This window comes from Rhinolophus sinicus, chromosome 17, assembly GCF_057876585.1.
Source record: "Rhinolophus sinicus isolate RSI-liver-muscle chromosome 17, RSI-T2T, whole genome shotgun sequence".
In the NCBI taxonomy this organism is placed as follows: Eukaryota; Metazoa; Chordata; class Mammalia; order Chiroptera; family Rhinolophidae; genus Rhinolophus; species Rhinolophus sinicus.
The window spans coordinates 185,313,237-185,326,917 of NC_142517.1; positions in this window are offsets into that span (position 1 = coordinate 185,313,237).

The following is a 13,681-nucleotide window of genomic DNA, read 5'->3' on the forward strand; positions in this document are numbered from 1 at the left end:
CTACCTTAATACGATCTTTTGATAATTGAGCAGGAGCCTTGTAAAATTGAATTACCTAACTAAATAGGACATCCATCTAGTCATCCTACCCCTGAGATAGCTTTAAATAAAACAAACTTTCAGGAATGGATGGAAACATTAAGACTCCCCCTAGAAGGGGATGACTGGTTAGCTCAGTTGGTTAGATCGTGGTGCTAATAACATCAAGATTGCCGGTTCGATCCCCACATGGGCCACCGTGAGCTGTGCCCTCCTTAAAAAAAAATTTTTTCCCCCAGAAATTTTAGTGTTGATTATTTTTCCCCTTCCGATTGAATGAAAGGACAGGTTCTAAAATGTGCTGAGACTAAGAAAATCCACCCCAGATTTTGACTTCATCTCTGGCACAATTCCCCTGATTCTGAAGACTCTGACAGCTAATGGATGGGAAGGTTTCATATCCTAAATTCATAGTACTATTCTCCAGAGAAGTTTTAGTACTTCCTATTCTTAGAAAAATGGGATAAATTGTTTGTTCCTAAGAGAATTCTTAGGACTGTAGGACAGCTTTATTTGTAAGAGTAGCTCCTATACACATTACCTTTGAAACTAGTTATCATGCTTTTAATTTATGACACAGTAATTTATAAAGTATTTGTTTCATTTCTAAGTGCTGTATTCATTTTTAGCAGACAAACCAAGGACCATCACATGTAGTATAAATATATTGAATGAATGAATATTTATGTACTTAAAAAAATCAGTACTCATAAGTAGTGGGAAGAACACTTAATTAATCAATTTATCAAAAGTATTTCTTTAGTGTTCACTGTGTCCCCAGTTCTGTGGAATCACTTAAGAGTATGAGAGAAATACAAGAAATAGCCCCTGATTTTTAAAAATGACCCCACTCATCATTGGCAAGGAGGGAAAGAAGCACATTCTCATATCCTGCAGGTGAGAACATAAATAGTTTCTTTTTTTTCCCCTCTTTTTAAGGAGGGCACAGCTCACAGTGGCCCATGCAGGTATCGAATCGGCAACTTTGGTGTTATCAGCACCACGCTCTAACCAACTGAGCTAACCAGCCATCCCAAAACATAAATTATTACAACCTATTTCTGGAGGGAAGTTTAGCAATAGACATTAAAATACCTTAAAAAGTGCATCTCTTTCATCAAGCAATTTGTCTTCTATGAATTTATTCGAAGGAGTAATAACAAAACATTAGCTTGGCTATTGTGGAATGATGGCAAATAATTGGAAATCCTCTAAATATCCAGCAATAAGATTAAGTAAATGATGATTTGATATGAAAAGATGTCCACAATATGTTAATTAACAAAAAAGTTACGAACATTATGTACAATATGAACTCATGAAAAAATATACAGGAAAATCTAGAAGGAAATACAACAAGAAGACAAAAATGTTTATTGCAGAGTGGGGTGATTATGGTATTTTATTTAATTTCTTTATCTTTAAGTGATGAATTTGTATTCTTTAATTGGCAATTAAAGTGAATACACTAAATATTTATGAAACTAAATAAATCTATCAATGTTGAGAAAAACAACACACAAAGTATACATTATTTAATAAAAAATAAAGTTAATTTTAATTTAAAAAGGGATCTCTGCATTCAAGAAACTGTTGATGAAACAAGAACATATGAAATAACCAGAGAACAACTAAGTACAGAACTCTGATACAGACTGTAAGTACAATAGGAGTTAAGAGAAGAGAGAAATTGACTGGGGTTGGAGCAGGTTAAGATGACTTCATGGAAGAAATGAGACTTAGCTGACACTTGGAATCTGAATGCCATGGGGAGAAACAGAGTCAGGGACAGTGATACAAGATGAGGCAAGGGCCTGGCATGGCCCATCCTGCACACATCTCACCCTTCCCAGTCGAACTTTAACTACAGAATACTTGATCTTTGCCTGTCAAGGTATTTCTGCTTCTTTCACACAAGTAGGATTTACATGCCCTGTATAATATAAATATGTAATAGAGTATTACATGTCCTTTGTAATTTTGTTGTTGTTATAATAGATGTTTTTTATAAGTAAGCCTTTGAGGGCATTGCAAAATCTGTAGAACTGGACATATCCAGATATTGACTTAAAACAAGTACCAACTATTATGCAAGAGCAGTTACCACAACCTGCATTCTTGTGAATGTTCTGACGTCCACAATCAGACCACAAAGGATTTCAACCAATCAGAATTCAGCAATTCTCTGATTACGCACATATTACAGAAGGCTATTCTTAAGTCAGCTTTTGAGCTCAATAACTAAACTACTAACATAGTATCAGCTAAACACGCTAACTGAAAGAGTGAATGACTTGTATTTAGTGCCAAACAATAAAATAAAAAGATTAGGCCCATCTCAAAAACGTCTGCAATGGGAAAGAACTGGGCAGAATATGAACTTCCGTCAGCAGTAGGTTTGGGAAACAGTGCAGTATAACCAAGTTCATTTTTGAATGTACCAGCTATTTCCCCTTCAACTGTCTCCTCCTTTATTTCTAATTCCTCTGGATAAAGTTATTTGCTGCACCTGCGTGCTCCCAAACACTTTGCACATTGGTATTGGAAATTTGATGCATGTGTCTGACTCCTCCAAAAGATTTTGAGTTCCTCAAATGGCAGAAACTATGTTCTATTCCTATGTGTTTTCTCCAGCACCTTGCATGGTGTCTTGTACATATAAAAGTCAGCAATATTTGTCAAATTAAAGGATGATGACAGATAAGATTACGAAACATCCAGCAACATTTTGAAGAATAGGTTCGTGTAAGGAAAATAGCTGGAAGACTGGTTGTGTTAATCCAGGTATGAAGTGACGAGGAATGAGAAAGGAGGGAAACTAAAACACGTTTTGAAAAACTGACAGGCATATAGGTAACAGACTGGACAACGGCATGAAGGAGAAAACGAGTCCAAGATGATTCTAGGTTTCATGACTGAAAGAATGCTAAAGCCTATTACTGCTATCGTTGCTAAATTAACTGGTAGATACTGAGTGCTTCTTAAATTCAAGGCAGTGTGCTGAATGACAGGGAGGCCACAGAGAAGAATTAGAGCCCTTCTGTACCCTTGAATGAAAGCTTGTTCTTCACAAGGGAAGGCACTGTTTTGGACAAGTTGCGTTGGAAGTAATGGTGAGACATTCAAGTGGATCTGCGCTGTAGGTTGCTAGAAATCAAGAACTAGATTGTCCTCAAGGCTAAGAACTGTGCCTTTTTATTGGTGAATATTCAGTCTGTCTTCTATGACAGGGTCGAAGACATAGTAGATTGCTGTATTAGTTTCCCTAGGGCTACCATAACTAAATACCACAGATTGTGTGACGTAAACAACAGAAATTGATTTTGTCAGAGTTCTTGAGGAGGCTTGAAATCCAGGAGGTTGAGACCAAGGTGTTAGCTGGCTTGGTTTCTTCTGAGACCTATCCTTGGTTTGCAGATAGCTACCTTCTTGCTGTGTCTCCACACGGTCGTCTCTGTCTGTATCCTAATTTCCTCTTAAGGACATCAGTAATGGAGTAGGGCTCACCCTCACAACCCCATTTTAACTTAACCTCCTCTTTAAAGACCCGATCTCCAGAAATGACTGTCTGCAATGGGAAAGCACAGGGCAGAACATGAACTTTCATTAAGTATTCCTTTAGTGTGGGGTATTGCCAAGTTTAGAGTTGCCACTATAAAGAGGAAAAAGCATTCCAGATGGGAGGATGGTTAAGGTCTCTACATATGAACTTGGGGAGAGGGGGACACAATTCAATCCATAACAGCTGCTCAATAAATATTTGTTGCATTGAAGGGACTTCATCCAAGGTGAGAAATCATGACTGAACACACACACATACCTTGTGGCCATAAAGATTGGAAACAGAAAATAAAGACTAGAAAAACACACATTTACATATATTACATGAAATAAATTATTATTGATGTTTGACTACATGATGTGTTCAATGACATTGCATCATATATTTAATGTGCTGTTCCTCATTAACAGTGTATAATTCAATGCATTGTGCAAAATTGTAATGAGTGTGGTACATTAGGGCAGTCTTTCCATCAACTATTGCACATCAATCTGTGATTTTTTGCTTCAGATGATATGTGTCTCAGATTTTCACTGAAAAAAATGTGCATCTTTAGCATACCTCAGAAGAAGTAATCAAGGGTGGGTCTAATCTGCAAAAAAAAAAAAAAAAATATATATATATATATATATATATATATATATATATATATATATAATCTAGGTTTCCGGACTTTATGGTCAAAATGTATATATGCAATGTATAGGCAAAAATGTACTTTTTTGGAACAATTAGGCGTTTCAAGGTCCTGTTATTTTACCAAAAACAATTTTAGATTCTTCTACTATTATGTATTTATCATTTAACCAATTTTTTCTTTATAATTCATCTAAGGGATTGATGAATGAACTAAGAAATGACTCCCTTTGCTGCCTGATGGTCACATTTGTGTGATTCTTTGAACTGCCTGGCTCAAATGACTTTTTCAAAAGTCATTTGAAAAACATGTCATGGAAAAACAAACAAGTTAAACAGATGGACAGCTGATCACTAGAACTTTTGTTCAGTAACATGCTTTGAGGCAAGGCTATGCCAAAGAACATGACATCACCTAAGTGCTCTCACTGAGTCCCATTAGTCATGCTTTTCAAACGTCCCTTATCATCCCTTCTTCACTGTTCTCTCTGCTACCATCCTTCTCAAGATCTTCATTGTCTCAAACTAGGGTATTTGCAAAAGTCTGTGGGTTTCTCTTCTGCTACCTTTCTCTTCTCCCTTTGAAACACCCTGCATAATACCTACTCCTAACCAATTTCTGGTAGTACAAGGACCACGTTCATTGTATCATTTTTCTGTTAAAAACAAGCCAAAAAAATTACAGTATTTTTATTCTGAAAAAACACACATTACAAAACATCAAGTACAGTATGATCCTGATTTTTTTGAAAACAAAAAACCCAAACCCAAAACCATACCTATACCTCCATTGTATTAGCTTTCTTTTGCTGTTCTAACAAATTACCATAAACTTAGTTGCTTAAAACAATACAAAGTTACTATCTTACGGTTCTGAAGGTCAGAAGTCCAAAATTAGTCTCAGCTGGCTAAAATCAAGATGTCAACAGAGCTGCATTTTTCTTGGAAGCTCTGAGGAGAATCTGTTTTTAGCCTATTCTAGCTTCTAGTGGCTGCATGCATTCCTTTGCTCCTGGCCCCATCCTCTATCTTCAAAGCCAACAGCATAGCATGTTCCAGTCTCTCCCTGTGACTCTGACCTTCCTGCCTCCTTATACGCACAACTGTGATTACATTGGGTCCACCCAGATAATTCAGAATCATCTTTCCATCTCAAGATCCTTAACTGAATTACATCTGCAAAATCCCTGTTGTTGTATAAAGTAACATATTCAAAACTTCTGGGAATTAAGACATGGATATCTTTTGTGGGGAGGGTCATTGTTCTGTCTACTACATGCATACATAGATACACACAAATATGCGTGAAAAACTGAAAGGAAATAGTATACTAAAATACTAACAGGTTGATCACCTCTAGATTAGGAACTTCAAGCAATTTTAATTTCTACTTCTTTGTGTTTGATCAATATTCCCAGTTTTTGAAATGATCTTGCATTACTTTATTATTCATAGAGAATGAAAACAAAGGTCACTATAGAGGACATTTGCTATCTCCTCTGCCCTGTCCTCTTCTCTTCTTCTGCAGACAATGTGTTTCTTTTGGAACTGCTTCTCCCAACCCAGCCCCCAACTCAACTGTGTGGTTCTAAGGGCTGCTACTAATCTTGGTGCATCTTTACCCTGGTTACAGATGAGAGCATGTGTTCCACACCGGGATAATCAGAGGCACTCCCAGAATTTTGTTCTTCCTGTCTTTTAACTAGAATTAGGAGAAAAAGTCAATTCTTCTCTGTTGGCAAACCAGAAAATGGTGGTGACTACGGTTCTAATACTGCAAGAAAATATGAGAGCAAAGCAGAGATAAGGAAAACAGAGAGCAAGAATCCTAGTAGTATTGGCATCCTTGGTTGTGGTTGCCTACGAACCAGCTGGCTATACTTCTCTCCTTCCCTAGGTTTGGATATACAAACCAAAAAATTCCTCTTTCTGCCCAAACTGGCTGTTTCTATCATCTGCCACAAAAGAGTCGGGTTAAAATAGTTAGGAATGTTTCTAAGCCTGCAACGATTCCCTGTTGTCTGTTACTGTCTCAAATTAGCTCCTCTGACTGGCTTCAAAGCTGTTCTCAACCCCCGCCTTCTCTGTCCCCACTTCTCAACATTGCTTCACTCCGGCTGGTCTTTTCATCTTTCCTCCCTCACTTTATGGCATTTACTTTTGTGGCTTTGCTCTTTCTGGGTATTCTCCTTGTCTGCACTATCTTCACCTTTCCTCCCTGCCCATCCAAATCCTGTTCAACCTTCCCACCAGCTCCAGGACACTCTATAAAATACCCCCTAAATCAGCGACGCTTCCTCCTATGAATGTTTGCAATGTGCAAGGCCTGCACCATGCATTCAACACTTACGAGTATGTCCACTTTTTATGATTTGGGTCACTCCCATTAAATGATGAACCCCATGAGGAAAAAACCATACCATGGTTTACAAATTGTGCTCATAAAGCTAGCTAGCTGTTCATGTCGGTTGATTAAATTACATGTTACACAAAAGCTCAGAAATATTAATTTGTAGAGTCCTCCCCAGAAGGAAGCACAGTGGCCATTGTGGGTATTTATAAGTTAGAAATAGCCTGGTACATTGGAGGACAGATTCATGATACTAAAACGTCATCCTTATGCTGCATATTTTCTCATCATTTCCATAAAGATAATTTAAGAATGGGAAGCACGACCTGATGGGAAAAGATGAAGAAGCCAGAATCATTTATCCATGAGAAAAAAAAAAGGAAAAAGGAAGCAAACCTAACAATTTTAACTTCTGTGGAAATTTGTTATGTAGAAGATCAGGTTCTTCCTCCCTAGGAATTAAGATTGAGGTGGGGAACAAGCATGTAATTTAGGTGTGCCTGGGTAGATTTTTCAAGGGTGTCAAACAATGAAATGAATGTTGGACTTTGTAGAATGTATCTCTATGGTAGTTCTAAAAAACAATAACAAACAAATAAAAACCCAAAACCAAACCAAAACAACAACAAAAACTTTGAAAATGGCTTACAAGTGATTTTGCCTAAAGGCAAGGAGTTGAATCAGATGACCACAAAAATTTCTTACTCACTGTAAGGGTCTATTTGATAAAACTTTAATTTTATACAGAGGACAAAATATTTAATGGCATTTAAATATTGTTGACTAGCTATACATGTAGATGCTTTTATTGTTTTCTCTATGAAAGGAGAATGTCTTATTCCAAATACGTACAGGGATAAGTTGAAAACCTTTGCCTAATCTATTCATCTGCTTCCTTCAAAGGGAAATCTTCACTATGTTCAGATGTAACCCTATTCCTGCCTTTGTAATTATTTCTACCTTTTTTTTTTGTACCAAGTGGAAGTGTAAATTTTAAGTCCAAATCAGGAACTAAAAACACTCAACCACATTCCCTACCTGAACAATGACACCCTTCTCCTAATGATTCTAACATAAACACAAAGCAGAGCCCAGTTCTGTCCAGTACTGTGCATCAGGACCAGTACAACACCAATGATACGCCCTTCACCAGACTAAAAACTGATTCTGGGGGACAGAGGGATGAGTGGGGGGAGCACAGGGCATTTTTAGGACAGTAAAACTATTTTATGTGATGCTATAATGATGGATACATATCATTATACATTTGTCAAAACACATATAAACATAAAGAACGAATCTTAAAGTAAACTATGAGTTTCAGTTAACACTGGTGTATCAATATTGCCTCATTAATTGTAACAAGTGGACCACACTAATGTAAGGTGTTAAGAATAGGGAAACTTCGGGGGATGGTGGAGGTAGAGCAGGTGTATGGGAACTCTATACTTTCCATTCAATTTTTCTGTAAACCTAAAACTGTTCTAAAAAATCGTCTGCTTTTAAGAAAGTGACTCCAAACACCTCGATTAGTCCTTAATTAAGGAAAAGGAAGTAAACATAAAATAGCTATATTGCTATCTTTTGTTAAGAGTACTACATATAATTAACATCTGTCTGTGATAAATTGTCTCCCCAATTTTGTAAATACCCGGGAAAATCATGTTGCTCTGATAATCTGAGTCTCATTGAAAATAAATTAAATCTGAAGCCATGAACATCTTTTGTGCCTTTGCTTACTCACCGTAAACCAATATTAGGAAGAATATGTAATTGTTCTCCGTAAGTAACTGGAAGTACTTGTGACAAACTTTCCCCTTTCCTCTTCTACCTCAGCAATAACTTAGTATCCTTTTTAACCTTTATTTCAGGGGGGAAAACCATATTGGCATTAATGCTGGTCCGCCATGGATAGAAAATAGTTAATAACTTCATTCTCTGTTCTTGTCATTACACTGTAGTTCAGAACTTGAACAAATAATGAGGACATTGGTGCTCTATAAAGAATACTTCCTTTCTAAGCCCCTTCTCCTACAGGCTGTACAGCCTACTGCAGAGTCTGGACAATGACCAGTATTAAAGGCAATGGAATATGCTCAGGAAATGAATGTTGTGTGTGAGCTCAGGGAATGAGCAAATGAGAGGAATGCAATGATGGCTTGAATGAATGGGGAGGTTTGAGTAATGACATAAGACTGTACATTTGAGTGTACGCTGGTACACCAAAGGCTTCACATGTATTTCAAGATCACATTCTCAAATGAACACAGCTCATTCTTATATGTGGTTCAGCGCAGTAACCAAAACTGGATTTTTTTCTAAAGAATATCAGTTGTTGGTGAAAGGGACCACTACCCTTTTTCAGTAGGAAGGAGGTAGAGCTTCCTTTCTGTGCTTTTGGCATCCACATTCGGTTGTTCTGGCTATCCATCTCAATCTTCAAACTCTAATGGGCAAAAAATATCACATTTCTTTGTTTTCTTGAATTAATTTTGACTTGGAGTCGCCTCTTTCACAAGGTAGACCAGAAATTCAACCTCAGTCATTCCTGGAATTCTCCTCCCCTATTGTCCCCTCCTCATGCCATGGAAATATAGAGAACGTACATAGCCTCAAAGCATTAGGGATTTCCTTTTCCTCATCCACCCACGCTGAGCTCTGTGGAGGCACTCACTGTCGATGTTTTCAGATCCAAGACTCTGCTGCTTTCATTCACCCCTTGGGTACCAGAGTCTTTGGTGAGCTAGAGATGTTTGGCCATTTCTTAACGCTACTACCAGGGAAGAGAGGGCAGGAAAACACAAGGGTGTAGACATCTCTCATTTTCTTCACTGTGCACGGTTTTCCCTCAGAGGCAAACCTAGTTCTCTTTTTTCTCCAGGGAATCCAGCATAGACTTGTGTGTGTGTGTGTGTGTGTGTGTGTGTGTGTGTGTGTGTGTGTGTTGGGGGGGGGTAGGCATTTGGAAATAAAACCAAGAAGGGAAGTATCTTGCAGTCAACTTCTGCTTTCCTCCTTATGACATGTTAATACTCCCCCGAGGCAAAGAAGCACGTGGCTTCCTACATTCCTGGATTAAGGAATCAAGAAAGAAAAATATAGGAGGTAGCCATAAATACATATCTCAAAAGCCTCATCCTCCATACAGTCAGATTGCCCAAGCTTGCTTCGTTGAGTGAGCATCTTTTGCTTGAAGCCTTAATGCAGTCAGTAGTAAGCTACTTGATACCTACCCCCTTCTACAAATTCCGTCAGAAATCCTGAGAAGGAAAAGTGAAAGATCAGAGACATGAGGAAAATGGGCGCATGGAATTATTTCCATAGTTCACATTTATTAATACAGGATGAATTCTGATAGGTAAAATGTTATAAGTATGAGCACCTATAATATGGGAAAATTGATAAAGTTAGAAAATTTCAGTAGTGACTTTGTCTTTTGAGAGCCTGAGTCTCCCTTAAAAAATGTTGATGAAAATGTAATTTAGATATAGTTAAAATTACGTTGTAAGAAGAATCACACTAGATGATTTGTAGCAAATTCCCTCATATGCATTTATGTCTAATTCATTCTCTATTTCCCCCCCCCCCCCAAAATAACTTGATAAAGAGCAGGGCAAGTCACTACCAGTAGTTTCTTCGGTGATATACGGTATTTGCAACCTCTGTAATAACTTTTGCTGTATAATTACTGTTTTTCTTTTCCCTAGAAGCACCCAAGTTGACAAAGGGAAGTATAAGAGTTTCCATTTTGTCTGGAGATTTCCTATTTTCTGTTCCTCTGCTTCAGTTTTGGATACATTAATGCATGTGATAGCATAACTACGTAAAAGTTATAATTAGAATATCATGGTAATGTGGGATGAGTAATCACGCACACACACACAGACACACACACACACATACACACACACCAGAGCTTCTTTGCTGTTACCACAACAAATAATGGGAAACCACAAGGGCCTCTTATGCATTTTTCTGTTTGAAGGGCCTTCCATGTAGAATATTTATCAAAACTCTAAGTGAAAGATATTTTTCCTAAATATTTTTACCATCTGTTTCATTTATATTGTATGCTTTTATTTGTGTAACAAAAATTTTTTTTCCTCTAAGTGTTATCCAAAAGGACCATGACCTTTAAATATCAGTGCATGTTTACCTATTCCTTAGATAGATCATATTTCCTTAAACTTATTCTGGAGTAGAAGATATGTACATCTGCCACCGATTATCCACATCTATATATCATGATTCATAAAATCAGAGACATTAAAGCTGTATGCATGGAAGGCCAACAAAAAAAGTTATTAGCTCTCAGTGTAATGTGAGGATGTGTGCCTGATTTTTTCCTTCAGTTTCCAAGAAAAGGGAGAGAAATCTTTTCCCTCCAGCATCCTCTAAGCAGCATAGTAACTGAAGAGCTCAGCCCTACTGACTAGCCTGGCGAGGGATGGGGGTGGGGAGCTCAGAGTTTCAGACCAAGCACCTAGAATGGGTGCATAGAATGGGTGCTTTGAGGATGAGGCCAGCTAAAGCTATGAAAAGCTGTTGAGTCAGTCTCCTGAGAGTAACAGCCATACGGTCCTGTCCGGGTAATGAGCAGAACCCCAGGCAGGTGGTCAGTATTAAGGAGGCCTGCAAGTGAGTACCACTGCCCTGGTTATGGATCTTGGGTTTGGGGTGCCCTGTCCCAGCCCTAGATACCTTGCCTCTAGACTTCTTGTAATTAAAAAGAAAAGAAAAGAACACTTGCTTGGTTAAATTACTAGTGGGATTTCTTTTGCCTACAGTCAAATACATTCCTAACTGAAATAAAAACTGAGGTAGAAACTCCATGGAAAATAAGGGTGGTGGTTGAGATTTAGCTGTTGAAGTGGGAATAAGAGATAGGAGATATTTTACAGAGCACTAGGTCAAAACTCAGTGATTAGAACCAGGGAATGTGCCCAGACAAGGCACAAAGGGCAGAAGGCTGATTTTCAGGCTTCTTAAATCCCCATGGCCAGAAACAGGATTGGACTCAGAATCTAGGAGACAAAAGGTTTTGATTAGGGCATGCAGAGTTTGGAAGACAGAGAAGTATCAAAGACTATATCTTTCATTGTCAAATTCCTCTTAAAATTTCATCTCTTTGTTTAAAAGCTCCAAGATAATGTCTCTTATAACCCATAAAAGTAAACACGATTTTTCTGGACTTCTTGGAAAATTACAGTTTATTTTCCAAATCATTAAAATAACTACTAAAGTGATGGATCTAAATTACAAAAATTAGAGTCAAGAGAACTTATAAGACTAACACCCATGAATCCTATGCTATAGGACTAAAACCTATGGAGACTTTTTCTTTCAGTCTAAAAAAGTATAACAATACTATAAATGTAGTATTACATTAGCAAATAAAGTGAATCACATTAAAAATGGTCGAAACCTTTATTACTAAAAAGTAGAAACAATATAGAAGGTATAAGATGTAGGAAAATAAGGCTTGTCATCTGAATTTGTAATTAAATTCTAATTGGAATTAAAGAAAACATTTTGGGAATCCACAATCTATATCCGGAATTCTTGGGAAAAAGAAGGGAAGGCATAAATTTAGGGCTGAGAAGTGAGGACACAGCTGTGTTGGAGAGAGTAGGGAGAAGTTCTAGGAGACAGAGAGGCCCTGAGGACACACTGGGCTCCATCCTGGACAGTAGTGGTGAAAATGAGATTCTTTCTCCTCTGATCCTATTATCTTCTGGGAATAGAACTCTGGGAGCCAGAGTCTAGCATCCTTCCCCAGGACAGCAGAAAGCCATTTAAAGGAGAAGAAATGAGTCATTGTTAACATCTCCCTGTTCTCTGACTGGCAAGAAAGTGGCAAGGAAGGTGTACCTGGCACAGTTTTGCAGGTAGGGACAGAACCGTGGTATATAAGGTGAGGTCAGGCATAGGATGAGGAAGTTGGAGGCATAAAGGTTACCTGAGGTCAGGGCAGGTATGGGTTGGATATGGTGGTGCTTTCAGAGTTTAACTGTGGGTTGGGGCAGATGTCTATTCCCCTGACTTTGCATATTCTTGATATCAAAAGTTCTAGGCTCACCCAAAGCAAGCTCCAATATACTGGGTTACATGACACTTTATCCAGGAAGAGTTTGATCCACTGGATAGAGTCTGGAAGTGAATTGTCGCTAACGAAGTGTAAAGTCCTGCTGAGATCTCATTCCTAGAAAGCCTGTCCTCATTGCTGACTTCGCACCTATGCAGAGACAATCAAACTTACTCTTTGATTTCAGACTTGGTTCCTCAGATTGTTTCCCCAAGAGCTTTTCAGCCAATTGACCAAATGGTTGACCCCTCCAAGAACCTGATCAGGAACATGGATAAACTTGGAGGCCTCAGGTTCCGGCCTGATCGGGAGCTGCATAGAAGTGACCCCCTTCCTCAGGGAGACTAAGGAAGTTAGTTGAGGAGGTCTGTGCTCTACCTATCGGGAATCCTTCTAGGTCAAAAACTTGTTCTTCAAGGCCAGGAAAAAGGATTCAGCCCAACAGGGACTCTCCACACTTAACATACAGGAAAATAACTAATTCTTCTTTCAGAGTGGGCATATGGGATTCCAGCATCCCTTGACCCCACAAAGATCTCTTTATGGCTTGGCTATATGTGAATTCCTTTCCTTGACAACGCCTTTCACGGACAATTAGAGATTAAAAAAACGAATGCCTAGTTGATGAGATACATTGACTAAAACTCATTCATACCACGTTAATAGGCCAGTTAATCAATAAGCCTAAGAGACTGATTTAGGGTGATGAGGTGGAGAGAGGCCGCATAGAGCAGGAAGACTTGGATGAGTCTTTTTCAAGAAAGGACTCTAAAGATAGGGACTCTAAATAAAAGCAAATGTCATTTATTCCACTTAAGAATATTGCTTTTGAGTTGTACAATGAACACTTCTCATTATTTAGAAGTGTGTGTGTGTGTGTGTGTTTATGTGTGATTTAAATGTGTCCAACTTACCATAAAGCAGTTTCATACTAGAGAGAATAGTTCCAGGTTTCCATAGGAAGCTATTATTTAATCATTGTTAGTTACTATTTCTATTAATTATAATA